The following is an 18,286-nucleotide window of genomic DNA, read 5'->3' on the forward strand; positions in this document are numbered from 1 at the left end:
CTGACAACATGCGGGCTCAGAGCCGAAGCCAGTATCAAATTCTGGGATATGACCTATGACGTATATATATATATATATATATATATATACACACACACAGTGGGGCAAAAAAGTATTTAGTCAGTCAGCAATAGTGCAAGTTCCACCACTTAAAAAGATGAGAGGCGTCTGTAATTTACATCATAGGTAGACCTCAACTATGGGAGACAAACCGAGAAAAAAGAATCCAGAAAATCACATTGTCTGTTTTTTTTTCATTTTATTTGCATATTATGGTGGAAAATAAGTATTTGGTCAGAAACAAAATTTCATCTCAATACTTTGTGATATATCCTTTGTTGGCAATGACAGAGGTCAAACGTTTTCTGTAAGTCTTCACAAGGTTGCCACACACTGTTGTTGGTATGTTGGCCCATTCCTCCATGCAGATCTCCTCTAGAGCAGTGATGTTTTTGGCTTTTCGCTTGGCAACATGGACTTTCAACTCCCTCCAAAGGTTTTCTATAGGGTTGAGATCTGGAGACTGGCTAGGCCACTCCAGGACCTTGAAATGCTTCTTACGAAGCCACTCCTTCGTTGCCCTGGCGGTGTGCTTTGGATCATTGTCATGTTGAAAGACCCAGCCACGTTTCATCATCAATGCCCTTGCTGATGGAAGGAGGTTTGCACTCAAAATCTCACGATACATGGCCCCATTCATTCTTTCATGTACCCGGATCAGTCGTCCTGGCCCCTTTGCAGAGAAACAGCCCCAAAGCATGATGTTTCCACCACCATGCTTTACAGTAGGTATGGTGTTTGATGGATGCAACTCAGTATTCTTTTTCCTCCAAACACGACAAGTTGTGTTTCTACCAAACAGTTCCAGTTTGGTTTCATCAGACCATAGGACATTCTCCCAAAACTCCTCTGGATCATCCAAATGCTCTCTAGCAAACTTCAGACGGGCCCGGACGTGTACAGGCTTAAGCAGTGGGACACGTCTGGCACTGCAGGATCTGAGTCCATGGTGGCGTAGTGTGTTACTTATGGTAGGCCTTGTTACATTGGTCCCAGCTCTCTGCAGTTCATTCACTAGGTCCCCCCGCGTGGTTCTGGGATTTTTGCTCACCGTTCTTGTGATCATTCTGACCCCACGGGGTGGGATTTTGCGTGGAGCACCAGATCGAGGGAGATTATCAGTGGTCTTGTATGTCTTCCATTTTCTAATTATTGCTCCCACAGTTGATTTCTTCACTCCAAGCTGGTTGGCTATTGCAGATTCAGACTTCCCAGCCTGGTGCAGGGCTACAATTTTGTTTCTGGTGTCCTTTGACAGCTCTTTGGTCTTCACCATAGTGGAGTTTGGAGTCAGACTGTTTGAGGGTGTGCACAGGTGTCTTTTTATACTGATAACAAGTTTAAACAGGTGCCATTACTACAGGTAATGAGTGGAGGAAAGAGGAGACTCTTAAAGAAGAAGTTACAGGTCTGTGAGAGCCAGAAATCTTGATTGCTTGTTTCTGACCAAATACTTATTTTCCACCATAATATGCAAATAAAAGGAAAAAAAAACAGACAATGTGATTTTCTGGATTTTTTTTTCTCAGTTTGTCTCCCATAGTTGAGGTCTACCTATGATGAAAATTACAGACGCCTCTCATCTTTTTAAATGGTGGAACTTGCACTATTGCTGACTGACTAAATACTTTTTTGCCCCACTGTATATATACACACACACACACACACACACACACACAGTATATAATAGGTCATGAAGAGGCTACATTCTGAAAGTTCTGAAAAAATTGCAGCATACTACACTGAATTCCATGGTATGTTTTCTACCGTAATTTATAGTGGCATGAATTACTGGAGTGTAATCAATACTGAAACTCTGCAACAACTCCGCCATGTCTAAATGTGGCTTAAACCACTTCCATGTTCTTGATATAAAGCATTTTAGGTGTTTAAATAAGCTAAATTAACACACACTGTACAATTACATTTCTAGGTGCATACTTTCTCATTCCAGCATGTAACAAACTCCCCTACATCCAAGATTTCTTTCTTTCTAATTCCCTTAACCTTCTGGGGATCACTGAAACCCGGATCTAGCAGTCTGACGCCGCCGTTGATGCTGCTCTCTTGTATGGTGGGCTACAATTTTCACATACTGCCAGACCCGAAAGCAGACAAGGTGGAGGGGTTGGGTTTGCTCCTTTCATCACAATATGCTTTCCATGCAGGGGTGGACCTACCACCCATGCAGACCGTGCATTGCATGGGGTCCCAGGGGAGAGGGGGCCCCTCCAGCCTCCAGCACCGCATGGCTAATTATGTCAAAATTCAAATTAGCCATGTGTAGTGCAATGAGGAGAGCAGAACTGCAGGAGGCAAAGGGCCCCTGTGAGGCAGGGGGGCCCACCTGCCCCCAACGCTGACTCCACCCCCCCTCCCCACATTGAAGGAGGCAATGATGGAGCCTGGAGGAGAGAGCGGCAGCTGACGCTCCCTCTCCCATCATTCCCCGCTCTGCCTCTGACACAGCGGGGGCACTGTGTACCAGGCAGTGCAGGTTAGGAGAGGAGAAAGGAGCTGGGAGCAACGCAAGCACGAGGAGAAGGTGAGGAGTGTGTTTTTTTTTTGTTTTTTTTAAATCAGTGTGAGTACTGGACTGTGGGGCCATGCTGGGGGGGCTATATGCCATGCTGGGCTGTATTATACCATGCTGGGCTGTGGGGCCATGCTGGGGGGGCTATATACCATGCTGGGGGGGCTATATACCATGCTGGGCTGTATTATACCATGCTGGGGGGGCCATGCTGGGGGGCTGTATACCATGCTGGGGGGGCTATATACCATGCTGGGGGCTATATACCATGCTGGACTGTGGGGCCATGCTGGGGGGGCTTTATACCATGCTGGGGGGCTATATACCATGTTGGGCTGTGGGGCCATGCTGGGGGGCTATATACCATGCTGGGCTGTATTATACCATGCTGGGGGGCTATATACCATGCTGGGCTGTATTATACCATTCTTGGGGGGCTATATATCATGCTGGGCTGTATATCATGGTGGGCTGGGCTATATACCATGTGGTGCTGGGCTATATACTATGCGGCTGTGTTATATACCATGGGGGTACATTTTACTTTATATTCTATAAGGGGAGGCTGTGTTATATAATATGGGGGGTACATTATATTCTATGGGGAGGTGGGCTGTATTATATTCTATTCTATTTGGGCTACATTATATTCTATAGGGGGGCTGTATTATATTTATTATATTCTATGGGGGCTGCATTATACTATCTGAGGAGGGCCACACTGTATTCTATGGAGGGGCTACATTATACTATATAAGGGGCTGCATTATATCCTATGAGGGGGTTGCCATATATTCTATGGAGGGGCTGCATTATACTATATGGGGGGGACTGCATTATATTCTATGGGGGGGTTACATTATGTTCTATACAGATATTATATCCAGCCCTGAATAGCCTCAATATTAGATAACAACAAATAATTAATATCCCCATTAATAATCCACACTCCTCATCTTCCACTCATCTTATTTCTTTAACCTCTTCCATTGGCTGTCCAGAGCTTACTAACTCTCCTACATATGAAGGTGGGAATATTCTGGACCTGGTCTTCTCCCGCCTCTGCTCATTGTATGAATTTTCTAGACCCATTCTCCCGCTCTCAGACCACAACCTTATTTCTTTCTCTGTCAAAAACTGGCTCCCCACTCAGTACTCCCCAACCTACCACATATACAAAAAGCCATCAATACCCAGCAGCTTATGAACAATCTACAGTAATCTTTAGCTCTGATCTTCTCCCTCTCCTGTAAAGAGTTAGCATTGTCACATTATAATTAGAAATGAGCGAACTCAAACATTTAAGATTGGCTTCCGTACTGAACACCTACTGTTTGGGCACGGATACCGCAAATGAACTTCACCAGGAAGTCCCTGTTACTGTTTAGGTTCAGCTTCCAGGTCACCGGGTGTATGTCGTGCTGTCATGTGCACCGCTTCTGATCGACAGTAAAATTATCACTGCCGGTCAGGCAGCCAGGTTCCTACTTTGTCAAAAGACAGTGATTGGAGGTATAAAGTTTACCTCTGGTCATTGCTGTTCGGCTGATGGGTCTACTGCTCCCATAAGCCGACGCCTGCTTCTGCGGCTAATAATATTGGAATATTCATTACAGCTCCTGCGCTGTAAATAAATAAAAATAATTTTTAAAAAGAGCAGCATGGGTTCCCCTGTATTTTTGATAACCAGCCAGGTAAAACTCACAGCTGGGAGCTGCAACCCTATGCTGTCAGCTTCAGCAAGGCTGGTTATCAAGAATAGATAGGTCTCCATGCCATAATATTTAATTATATAAATGAATAACTTAAAAAAATGTTGTGTTCCCCCCATTTTTGACAACCAGACTTTCTAAAGCTGACAGCTGGGGGGCTGGTATTCTCAGGCTGGTAAGGGGCCATAGATATTGACACCCCCAGCCTAAAAATAGCAGCCCGAAGCCGCCCAAAAAATTCTGGTGCTTTGCCTGGCTCTTCCCACTTGCCCTGTGGCGGTGGCAAGTGGGGTTCATATTTTTGGGGTTGATGTCACCTTTGTATTGTACGGTGAAAAAAGCCCATGGATTAGTAATGGAGAGGTGTCTATAAGACACCTCTCCATTACTAATCCTATAGTTATATGCAGTGCTGTTTCCAGGTTTTTGTGGGCCCCAGGCAAAGAAGTCTCAATGGGTCCCTTTAACACATACCACAATTCATGATGCACAGATACGGCAGAGAAATGTAGGTATAGTTCAATGCCAAAGATTTCACTTATTACATTACATGAGCGATATCTATTATAAATTCTACAATAGGTCAGAAACATGACAGTATATTGCTTCATACAGTATTATGGGCACCACATAGTGCTCCATACAGAATAATGACCCCCATATATTGCTCCATACAAAATAATGAACCCCACATAATGCTCCATACAGTATAATGAGCTACATACAGTGGGGAAAAAAGTATTTAGTCAGCCAACAATTGTGCAAGTTCTCCCACTTTAAAAGATGAGAAAGGCCTGTAATTGACATCACAGGTAGACCACAACTATGAGAGTCAAAATGAGGAAATAAATCCAGAAAATCACCTTGTCTGATTTGGCAAGATTTATTTTGCAAATCATGGTGAAAAATAAGTATTTGGTCATTAACCAAAGTTCATCTCAATATTTTGTTATATATACTTTGTTGGCAATGACCGAGGTCAAATGTTTTCTGTACGTCTTCACAAGATTTGCACACACTGTTGGTGGTATGTTGGCCCATTCCTCCATGCAGAACTCAGAACTAGAGTTGAGCGACTTTTGGTTTTTTAGGGTCGCGTTTCGTGAAACCAGACTTTTCCAAAAGTCGGGTCGAGCAAGATCGTCCGATTATAGGGAAAAGTCGGGGTCGTCCCGAAACACGAAACCCAATGTAAGTCAATGGGGAATAAAAGTCGGCAGTGAGAGGAGGACAGGAAACACACCTACAGTGCCCATTTGAATGCCAAAAGCATCAATTCTTCTTACTTAAGCTTGTCAACCTTAATTAACTTCATAATATAAGTTACGCACTGAAAAATGGGGGTTATTTGGCTAAAGTTGTGGGGGGGGGGGGAGGGCTGGCTGCAGGTTTTCATGTGCCCTGGGCGAAAGAGCGCCCCTTTAACACATACCACAACTCATCATGCTCCGATACGGCAGATAAATAGCGGTATAGTACAATGAAAAATACCTCACTTTTTACATCTCATGACGAGGCCCATCTATTTCTCCATACAGAATCATTGGTCCCATATAATGTTTGAAACAGTATATGATGAGCTCCACATAATGCTACAGTATATGTTGGTCCCCATGGATGAAGCTCCACTGTCTTATGGGCCCAAATAATGCTCCAAACATAATGGGCCCCATTTCTAATGCTCTAGTGTATAATGGGCCCTGTAAATGCTGCTCCAGTGTCTGATGTCCACCTTTGGAATGTTCCAGTGTATGGTGGGCCCCATCTATCATTCTCCAGAGTATAGTGCTCCCCAAAAATTGCTGTCCCAACATTGAAAACAATCAAATAAGTCTCCTCGCTAGGGAATCCCTGTACTTGTCTGGACAGGTGCTGTAGCTTGCTTAACAGCTCGCCAGCCGTTCTCACGCCCAGTATGGATTGCACGTGATTGCACAAAGGTTAGAAAGGGTACCGTATCCCTGGATAACATGTATGGATAGCGTACACATTCAAAATATATGTCTATACAGCATGAGGCAGGCTCAGACGGTGTTAGGCCCAGTATGGATTGCACGTCATTGCACAAAGGTTAGAAAGGTTACCGTATCCCTGGATAACATGTATGGATAGCGTACACATTCAAAATATATGTCTATACAGCATGAGGCAGGCTCAGACGGTGTTAGGCCCAGTATGGATTGCACGTGATTGCACAAAGGTTAGAAAGGGTACCGTATCCCCGGATAACATGTATGGATAGCGTACACATTCAAAATATATGTCTATACAGCATGAGGCAGGCTCAGACGGTGTTAGGCCCAGTATGGATTGCACGTCATTGCACAAAGGTTAGAAAGGGTACCGTATCCCTGGATAACATGTATGGATAGCGTACACATTCAAAATATATGTCTATACAGCATGAGGCAGGCTCAGACGGTGTTAGGCCCAGTATGGATTGCACGTCATTGCACAAAGGTTAGAAAGGGTACCGTATCCCTGGATAACATGTATGGATAGCGTACACATTCAAAATATATGTCTATACAGCATGAGGCAGGCTCAGACGGTGTTAGGCCCAGTTTGGATTGCACGTCATTGCACAAAGCTTAGAAAGGGTACCGTATCCCCAGATAACATGTATGGATAGCGTACACATTCAAAATATATGTCTATACAGCATGAGGCAGGCTCAGACGGTGTTAGGCCCAGTATGGATTGCACGTCATTGCACAAAGGTTAGAAAGGGTACCGTATCCCTGGATAACATGTATGGATAGCGTACACATTCAAAATATATGTCTATACAGCATGAGGCAGGCTCAGACGGTGTTAGGCCCAGTATGGATTGCACGTCATTGCACAAAGGTTAGAAAGGGTACCGTATCCCTGGATAACATGTATGGATAGCGTACACATTCAAAATATATGTCTATACAGCATGAGGCAGGCTCAGACGGTGTTAGGCCCAGTATGGATTGCACGTGATTGCACAAAGGTTAGAAAGGGTACCGTATCCCCGGATAACATGTATGGATAGCGTACACATTCAAAATATATGTCTATACAGCATGAGGCAGGCTCAGACGGTGTTAGGCCCAGTATGGATTGCACGTGATTGCACAAAGGTTAGAAAGGGTACCGTATCCCCGGATAACATGTATGGATAGCGTACACATTCAAAATATATGTCTATACAGCATGAGGCAGGCTTAGACGGTGTTAGGCCCAGTATGGATTGCACGTGATTGCACAAAGGTTAGAAAGGGTACCGTATCCCTGGATAAAATGTATGGATAGTGTACACATTCAAAATATATGTCTATACAGCATGAGGCAGGCTCAGACGGTGTTAGGCCCAGTATGGATTGCACGTCATTGCACAAAGGTTAGAAAGGGTACCGTATCCCTGGATAACATGTATGGATAGCGTACACATTCAAAATATATGTCTCAGGAGGCAGGCTCAGACGGTGTCAGGCACAGTATGGATTTGACGGCCCAGATTACACAGCGGAGGAGCAGGGAGAGGTAAAGATTGCAAATGCTGGGGCCCTGCCCAAGCAAGGGGGGCCCACTCGTGGGCGTCGATACTGGCACTGGGCCCCTCATAGTACAGCGGTGTGTCTGACGGCGGGTGTGCACCACCACCGTCAGAGACACTTGATTGCACTATGAGGGACCCTGTGCCAGTGTGTCATCAGGGGAAGGTGGGACAAAATCCTTGGAAACCCATGCATGGTTCATTTTAATGAAGGTTAGATCATCCACATTTTGGGTTGACAGACGGGTCCTTTTTTCTGTCAGGATTGATCCAGCTGCACTGAAGACTCTTTCCGATAGCACACTTGCAGCTGGGCAAGCGAGCTCCTGTAAGGCATATTGGGCCAATTCAGGCCAGGTGTCCAGTTTAGCGGCCCAATAGTCAAAGGGGAATGACCTGTGTGGGAGAACATCGATATGGGAGGAAAAATAGTTTGTAACCATAGTTGACAACTGCTGTCTCCTGTCACTTTCCATCGATGCAGTATTACCAGTTGTGTGAGCGGTATTTGAAAAATCAGTCCACAACATTGTCATGAAACCCCTGTCTCCAACGCCACTTCTGCTGTGTGCACCACGAACACCTCTGCCAAGCTGCCCCCGGCCCGTACGGCTCGTGTGAGAACCATCACCGCTGCTGTGTGCTGGGAATGCCTCAACCGATTTACCAGAGTTGCTTGTTTATTAGCCAATATTAGGTCAAGGTTCTCCTGTGGCATGATGTTTTGTAATTTGCCTTTATAGCGTGGATCCAGGATGCTGGCCAACCAGTAGTCGTCATCGTTCATCATTTTGGCAATGCGGGGGTCCCTTTTTAGGATCCGCAAGGCATAATCTGACATGTGGGACAATGTTCCCGGTGTCAATGATGCACTGCGAGTGCTGGGTGGAGGAGCACTTTCTGGCAAATCCACATCCCTCCAGTCACGCACAAACCCTGTACCAGACCTTGCCACGCCAACATTTTCACTTGCCCCACGAGATGCATCCTCCTCCCCTAAGTAATCATCCCCATCATCATCCTCCTCCTCTTCTTCCTCCACCTCGTCCAGGAGAGGTCCCTGAGCAGACAATGGCTGAATGTCATCAAGGATTCCCTCCTCCTCTTCCTCCTCATCAACATTGGCTGCAGACGCCTGCTCCTTAAGGTGCGTCAAAGTTTGCATGAGCAGACGCATAAGTGGGATGCTCATGCTTAGGATGGCGTCGTCTGCGCTTACCAGCCGTGTGCATTCCTCAAAACACTGAAGGACTTTACAAAGGTCTTTCAGCTTCGACCACTGCACGCCTGTCAACTCCATGTCTGCTCTCAAAGTGCCTGGCCGTGTATTCTCCCACAAATGCATTATGGCCTGCCTCTGCTCGCACAGCCGCTCCACCATGTGCAGGGTGGAGTTCCACCTTGTTGCAATGTCGATAATGAGGCGGTGGTTGGGAAGGTGGAGCAATCGCTGCAGCTTCTGCATACGAACGGAGTGTACAGGCGACCGGCGGATGTGCGCGCACAGTCTTCGCTCCTTCTGGAGCAGGGCTGTTAACTCCGGATAATTTTTGAGGAAGCACTGCACCACCAGGTTCAAGGTGTGAGCCAAGCAAGGTATGTGGCTGAGTTTTGAAAGGGCTATGGCTGCCACAAAATTACGGCCGTTATCACTAACTACCTTGCCTGCCTCAAGATGTACACTGCCCAGCCATGACTCAGTTTGTCGCTTCAAGTACTCGGCCAGCACCTCGGCGGTGTGTCTGTCGCCCAAACACATCATCTGCAACACAGCCTGCTGACGCTTTCCACTAGCTGCTCGATAGGGGGACACATCGTGTGCAACAGTGGCAGCTGCAGATGGAGTGCTCGTACGACTGCGCTCTGTGGACGAGCTTTCGCTTCTGGAGCAGGAGGAGGAGGAGGAGGAGGGTGGAACGCCTACAGCCAACTGTTTCCTATACCGTGGGCTAGGCAGCACTGTCCCACCACCGCTGTCCCCTGTGGACCCTGCATCCACCACATTAACCCAGTGCGCAGTGATGGACACGTAACGGCCCTGGCCATGCCGACTGGACCATGCATCAGTTGTGAGGTGCACCTTTCCGCTCACTGACTGCTTGAGTGCATGGACAATGCGGTCTTTCACATGATGGTGGAGGGCTGGGATGGCTTTGCGAGAGAAGAAGTGGCGACTGGGTAGGTCATAGCGTGGTACTGCATAGGCCATGAGTTCGCGGAAAGCTGTGCTTTCCACCAACCGAAAGGGCATCATCTCAAACGAGATTAGTTTGGCAATGTGGGCGTTCAAACCCAGTGTACGCGGATGAGAGACTGAGTACTTTCTTGACCTACTCATAGTGTCTGGGAGGGTGAGCTGGACTTGAGAGCTGCATATGGTGGAAGTAGCGGTGGACAGGGCGGACTGAGAGAGGGTTGATGATGGTGATGGAGTTGGTGTTCTTTCTGATGGCCTAAAATCAGTCTTTCGTTGATATAACAGTGGGATTCCCTGACTGCTGTGGCCTTGCAACGACATCTCAACATTTTCTGCTGTGCTAACCGGTGGGCTTACAGTGGGGGAAACAATGTAGCGTTGCTGACTACCTTCTTTGTGATCAGTTGCAAATGTGGCACTTGAGGTTTGGTGTTGTGTCCACGCTTGCAAGTGCATGCTGGTTAAATGTCTAAGCATGCAACTGGTATTCAAATTTTTCAGATTTTTCCCTCGGCTAAAGGTCTTTGCGCACTTCTTACAGATAACCTTGGCCTGATCATGAGGATTTTGTTCAAAAAAGTGCCACACTGCACTCTTCCTACTTTGGCAGACATTTTGCGGCCTAGCACGCTGTGATCTTTTGACCCTCTGGACAAGCTGTCCAGCAACTCTTTTGATGTTTGGAACCTGTCTTTGGAGTGCTCCGGGCCTGCCAGATAACAGCTGTTGCGATGTCGATGTCTGCTGTGGATGCTCCTCATCTGAGCTATTGGAAGCAGCACCCTCTTCCCCCAATGGATGCCAATCTGGGTCAACAACTGGGTCATCCATCACCTCCTCTTCTATGTCATGTGCATCTTTCTCTGTGTCACCGTGTATGGTGGTATAGTGTGCGGGAAGGGGCACCTGAGTCTCATCAGGGTCAAAATCTGGCTCTGTACACTGCGAGGACAATGTAGTGCTCTGAGTGAATGTACCAGCAGAATCATCCATCAGCGGCTGTGCATCAGTGCACTCCATGTCAGATTCATCTTGGCCTGGGTAATTCACCATTTGACTTGATAATCCAGGCATGGTATGTGAAAACAGCTCCATGGAGTAATCAGTAGTATGGCCTGCGTCATCCTTCAATCTTGGTTGGGGTGAAGGACACAAGGAAAGGTGTGGTTCATGAACATGAGCCTCCAATGACGACTCAGTGCTTTTACTTTTTACAACTGAAGAAGAGGAGGCGATAGAGCTGGAGGCTGAGTCAGCAATGTAAGACAAAACTTTTTCCTGATGCTCTGCCTTTAAAAGCGGTTTGCCAACTCCAAGAAAACTAAGCGTTCGAGGCCTTATGTAGCCAGACGATGACGCAGGGTCAGCACCTCCTGCATTCGGTCCTATTTTGCTCTTGCCACTACCATCAGATCCACCACCAACACCATCATTACCAGCTGCCAACCCCCGCCCAATTCCATGGCCTCTTCCACCAGCCTTCCTCATTTTTGGTAGAAATGTAGACAAAATCCAACAAACTATATAGTAATGTAAAACAAGGTACAAGGTGTCTATAGGACAGGGGAGATTTAGAATTTCTGCACACACTTGTGGACAGTGGACACTTTTGGATTGTGTGAGGCCCACTGATATCTGAGCGCTATGTGACACGCTCGATGGCACAGCTGCCTGTGACCAAAGTGACGAGAGGATAATGGAGATTTTGAATCTCTGCGTACACTTTTGAACACTGGACACTTGTGGATTGTGTGAGGCCCACTGATATCTGAGCGCTATGTGACACGCTCGATGGCACAGCTGCCTGTGACCAAAGTGACGAGAGGATAATGGAGATTTTGAATCTCTGCGTACACTTTTGGACACTGGACACTTGTGGATTGTGTGAGGCCCACTGATATCTGAGCGCTATGTAACACGCTCGATGGCACAGCTGCCTGTGACCAAAGTGACGAGAGGATAATGGAGATTTTGAATCTCTGCGTACACTTTTGGACACTGGACACTTGTGGATTGTGTGAGGCCCACTGATATCTGAGCGCTATGTGACACGCTCGATGGCACAGCTGCCTGTGACCAAAGTGACGAGAGGATAATGGAGATTTTGAATCTCTGCGTACACTTTTGGATACTGGACACTTGTGGATTGTGTGAGGCCCACTGATATCTGAGCGCTATGTGACACGCTCGATGGCACAGCTGCCTGTGACCAAAGTGACGAGAGGATAATGGAGATTTTGAATCTCTGCGTACACTTTTGGACACTGGACACTTGTAGATTGTGTGAGGCCCACTGATATCTGAGCGCTATGTGACACGCTCGATGGCACAGCTGCCTGTGACCAAAGTGACGAGAGGATAATGGAGATTTTGAATCTCTGCGTACACTTTTGGACACTGGACACTTGTGGATTGTGTGAGGCCCACTGATATCTGAGCGCTATGTGACACACTCGATGGCACAGCTGCCTGTGACCAAAGTGACGAGAGGATAATGGAGATTTTGAATCTCTGCGTACACTTTTGGACACTGGACACTTGTAGATTGTGTGAGGCCCACTGATATCTGAGCGCTATGTGACACGCTCGATGGCACAGCTGCCTGTGACCAAAGTGACGAGAGGATAATGGAGATTTTGAATCTCTGCGTACAATTTTGGACACTAGACACTTGTGGATTGTGTGAGGCCGACTGATATCTGAGCGCTATGTGACACGCTCGATGGCACAGCTGCCTGTGACCAAAGTGACGAGAGGATAATGGAGATTTTGAATCTCTGCGTACACTTTTGGACACTGGACACTTGTGGATTGTGTGAGGCCCACTGATATCTGAGCGCTATGTGACACGCTCGATGGCACAGCTGCCTGTGACCAAAGTGACGAGAGGATAATGGAGATTTTGAATCTCTGCGTACACTTTTGGACACTGGACACTTGTGGATTGTGTGAGGCCCACTGATATCTGAGCGCTATGTGACACGCTCGATGGCACAGCTGCCTGTGACCAAAGTGACGAGAGGATAATGGAGATTTTGAATCTCTGCGTACACTTTTGGACACTGGACACTTGTGGATTGTGTGAGGCCCACTGATATCTGAGCGCTATGTGACACGCTCGATGGCACAGCTGCCTGTGACCAAAGTGACAAGAGGATAATGGAGATTTTGAATCTCTGCGTACACTTTTGGACACTGGACACTTGTGGATTGTGTGAGGCCCACTGATATCTGAGCGCTATGTGACACGCTCGATGGCACAGCTGCCTGTGACCAAAGTGACGAGAGGATAATGGAGATTTTGAATCTCTGCGTACACTTTTGGACACTGGACACTTGTAGATTGTGTGAGGCCCACTGATATCTGAGCGCTATGTGACACGCTCGATGGCACAGCTGCCTGTGACCAAAGTGACGAGAGGATAATGGAGATTTTGAATCTCTGCGTACAATTTTGGACACTAGACACTTGTGGATTGTGTGAGGCCGACTGATATCTGAGTGCTATGTGACACACTCGATGGCACAGCTGCCTGTGACCAAAGTGACGAGAGGATAATGGAGATTTTGAATCTCTGCGTACACTTTTGGACACTGGACACTTTTGGATTGTGTGAGGCCCACTGATATCTGAGCGCTATGTGACACGCTCGATGGCACAGCTGCCTATGACCAAAGTGACGAGAGGATAATGGAGATTTTGAATCTCTGCGTACACTTTTGGACACTGGACACTTGTGGATTGTGTGAGGCCCACTGATATCTGAGCGCTATGTGACACGCTCGATGGCACAGCTGCCTGTGACCAAAGTGATGAGAGGATAATGGAGATTTTGAATCTCTGCGTACACTTTTGGACACTGGACACTTGTGGATTGTGTGAGGCCCACTGATATCTGAGCGCTATGTGACACGCTCGATGGCACAGCTGTGACAAAAGTGACTAGAGGATAAGGGAGATTGGATTGCTTTTAAAAAAGCAGTTTGCGGAGCAGTGGGTAAACAGCAATGCCAGCGTGTCAGGAAGCCTTAAAAGGCAGCCCAACAACCAACACCACTGATACACCACAATATAGCCTCCCCTTGCACTGCACGCACAGTGACTGGTGTGTTGTGCAGGCCAAATCGCTAGCAGCAGTAGCAGCAGAAGCAGTTTTTTTGTCTTCTTCCCTGCCTAACGCTCTCCCTACAGAATCAGCAGCAACCTCTCCCTATACTAAGATCGGCAGAAGTAAGATGGCGGTCGGCGTGCACGCCCTTTTATACCCCCTGTGACGCCCACCAAAGCAAGCCAATCACTTGCATGCCCTTCTGAAAGATGGTGGTGACCCGTGCCTAGGTCATCACGTTGCCCACAGTGTCCGTGGATCCTGATTGGCTGAAAAAGAGCGCAAAACAAACTTTTGAAACGCGACTTTGGCGCGTAAGTCGCCGACCTCGTGGCCGACCTCATCCTAGGGTCGGGTTTCGTTTCATGAAACCCGACTTTGCCAAAAGTCGGCGACTTTTGAATTTTTTCGACCCGTTTCGCTCAACTCTACTCAGAACTCCTCTAGAGCAGTGATGTTTTGGGCCTGTCGCTGAGCAACATGGACTTTCATATCCCTCCAAAGGTTTTCTATGGGGCTGAGATCTGGAGACTGGCTTGGCCACTCCAGAACCTTCATATGCTTCTTATGAAGCCACTCCTTTGCTGCCCTGACTGTGTGCTTTGGATCATTATCAGGCTGAAAGACCCATCCACGTTTCATCTTCAATGCCATTGCTAATGGAAGGAGGTTTGCACCCAAAAATCACATTACATGACCCCATTCATTCTTTCATGTACACAGATCAGTCATTCTGGTCTCTTTGCAGAGAAACAGCCCCAAAGCTTGATGTTGCCATCCCCATGCTTCACAGGAGGTATGGTGTTCTTTGCATACAACTCAGCATTCTGTCTCCAAACACGAGTTTTGTTCATACCAAAGAGTACTACTCTTTCTTCATCAGACCATATGACATTCTCCCAATACTCTTCTGGATAACCCAAATGCTCTCTAGCAAACTTCAGAAGGGCCCATACATTTAATGGCTTAAGCAGGGAGACAAGCCTGACATTGCAGTCTCTGCGTCCTTGGCGGCGTAGTGTGTTACTGATGCTAGCCTTTGTTACTGTAGTTCCAGCTCTATGCAGGTTATTCACTAGGTCCCCCCATGTGGTTCTGGGATTTTTGCTCACCGTTCTTGTGATCTTTTTGACTCCACGATGTGAGATATTGCGAGGGAGATTATGTATGTCTTCCATTTTCTTATTATTGCTCCCACAATTGATTTAATCACACCAAGTTGCTTGCCTATCGCAGATTCAGTTTTCTCAGCCTGGTGTAGGGCTACAATTTTGTTTCTTGTGTCCTTCAACAGCTCTTTGGTCTTCACCATATCACCATAGTCGAGTTTGGAGTGTGATTGTTTGAGGTTGTGAGCAGGTGTTTTTATACTGATAACAAGTTCAAACAGGTGCCATTACTACAGGTAATGAGTGGAGGACAGAGGAGGCTCTTAAAGAAGAAGTTACAGATCTGTGAGAGACAGAAATCTTGCATGTTTTTAGGTGACCAAATACTTATTTTCCACCATAAATTGCAAAATAAATCTTGCCAAATCAGACAAGGTGATTTTCTGGATTTGTTTTCTCATTTTAACTGTCATAGTTGTGGTCTACCTATGATGTCAATTACAGGTATCTCATCTTTTTAAGTGGGAGAACTTGCCCAATTGGTGGCTGACTAAATACTTTTTTTTCCCCACTGTATATTTCTTCATACAGTATTTTGAGCACCATATATGGCTCCATACAGAATAACGGATCCAATATAATTCAATATACAGTGTAATGAGCCACATATATTACTCGATACAGAATAATGAGCCCCATATATTGCTCCATACAGTGTATAATAGGCCCCATATATTGCTTTATACTGTACTAGCTGAAGAGCCCAGCGTTGCCCTGGCATAGTAACTAACTGTGGATAGTTATAACAAATTAGAATGATTATCCTCCATCCCATAGTCCCGTAAAAATAAATGAGCTGTATATATTGCTCCATACACAATTAGTCCCGTATAATGTTTCATACAGTATATGATGGGCTCCATATAATGCTCCAGTATATGATGGGTCACATATATTGCTATATATATATAACGGGCCCCATATAATGCTTCATACAGTATAGAATGGGCCCCATACAGTAAAATGAGCCCCATATATTGCTCCATACAGTGCGATGGTGAGTTGCCCCCCCCCGCTCAAGTCATCGGCACTTGCTCAGATGTTGACTCTGGCCCAGGTTATATGGTAAATAGTGTTGAGCTTTCCGATATCGCAAGTATCGGGTATAGGCCGATATTAGCTGTATCGGAATTCCGATACTGACTTCCGATACTTTTTTCGTATCGGATACCGGAATCGGAAGTTCCCATAAAGCTATCAGCCTGCTCGATTTGATTCAGCCAATGGGAATCCTCAGAAGTGTGGGAACATCCTGTTAGGCATGATAACTATTGGCATGACTGTGATTGGCTGCTGAAATGACGTCATGATGATGCGCGGTCTGTGCGCATCATGATGCGTGGTCTGTGCCGACTGCGGGGGGTCTGTGCCGACTGCCGGTGGTCTGTACGGGCCTGCCAGGGGTCTTGTGTGTGTGTGCAGTCATCGTCCGATGGGACTACAAGTCCCATCGGGTGATGCCTGCTACACTGACAGTGATTGACACATTAGCCAATGATGGGACAGTAGTAGTCCCATCATCCGGCTAATGTGTTGAATGTAAAAAAAAAAAAAACATACTACATATATACTACATTCATACAACATACATACATACTACATACATGCTACATACAGTATATACTACATTCATACAACATACATACTACATATACACTAAATTCATACAACATACATACATACTACATACATACTACATTCATACATACATACTACATACATGCTACATATATACAACATACATACATACTACATATATACTACATACATACTACATTCATACAGCATACATAAATATATACTACATACATGCTACATATATACTACATTCATACAACATACATACATACTACATACATGCTACATATATACTACATTCATACAACATACATACTACATATATACTACATACATACTACATATATACTACATACATACTACATTCATATATACTACATACATGCTACATATATACTACATTCATACATACTACATTCATACAACATACATACATACTACATTCATACAACATACATACTACATACATGCAACATACATTCTACATACATGCTACATATATACTACATTCATACAACATACATACATACTACATGCATACTACAGTCATGGCCAAAAGTTTTGAGAATGACACAAATATTAATTTTTACAAAGTCTACTGCTTCATTTTTTTTAATGGCAATTTGCATATACTCCAGAATGTTATAAAGAGTGATCAGCTTAACAGCAATTACTTGCAAAGTCAATATTTGCCTAGAAAATTAACTTTATCCCCCAAAACACATTTCAACATCATTGCAGCCCTGCCTTAAAAGGATCAGCTAACATCGTTTCAGTGATTGCTCCATTAACACAGGTGTGGGTGTTGATGAGGACAGGGCTGGAGATCAATCTGTCATGATTAAGTAAGAATGACACCACTGGACACTTTAAAAGGAGGCTGGTGCTTGGCATCATTGTTTCTCTTCTGTTAACCATGGTTATCTCTAAAGAAACACGTGCAGTCATCATTGCACTGCACAAAAATGGCCTAACAGGGAAGAGTATCGCACCTAGAAAGATTGCACCTCAGTCAACAATCTATCGCATCATCAAGAACTTCAAGGAGAGAGGTTCCCTTGTTGCCAAAAAGGCTCCAGGGTGCCCAAGAAAGACCAGCAAGCGCCAGGACCGTCTCTTAAAAGTGTTTCAGCTGCGGATCGGGCTACCAGCAGTGCAGAGCTTGCTCAGGAATGGCAGCAGGCAGGTGTGAGTGCATCTGCACGCACTGTGAGGCAGAGACTCTTGAAGCAAGGCCTGGTCTCAAGGAGGGCAGCAAAGAAGCCACTTCTCTCCAGAAAAAACATCATGGACAGACTGATATTCTGCAAGAGGTACAGGGAGGAGTGGACTGCTGAGGACTGGGGTAAAGTCATTTTCTCTGATGAATCCCCTTTTCGATTGTTTGGGACATCTGGAAAAT

At 45.9% G+C, this 18,286-nt stretch overlaps 1 protein-coding gene across 3 annotated transcripts in view; it reads right to left on the minus strand.

The window, feature by feature from the left end:
• Positions 1-18,286, minus strand: part of SLC4A9 (solute carrier family 4 member 9) — a 983,109-nt gene that overhangs the window by 357,850 nt on the left and 606,973 nt on the right. The gene's annotated exons all lie outside the window — the stretch shown is intronic.

Source organism: Dendrobates tinctorius, unplaced genomic scaffold (assembly GCF_039654945.1).
Source record: "Dendrobates tinctorius isolate UK_male_01 unplaced genomic scaffold, ASM3965494v1 ptg000036l, whole genome shotgun sequence".
NCBI classification, from domain to species: Eukaryota; Metazoa; Chordata; class Amphibia; order Anura; family Dendrobatidae; genus Dendrobates; species Dendrobates tinctorius.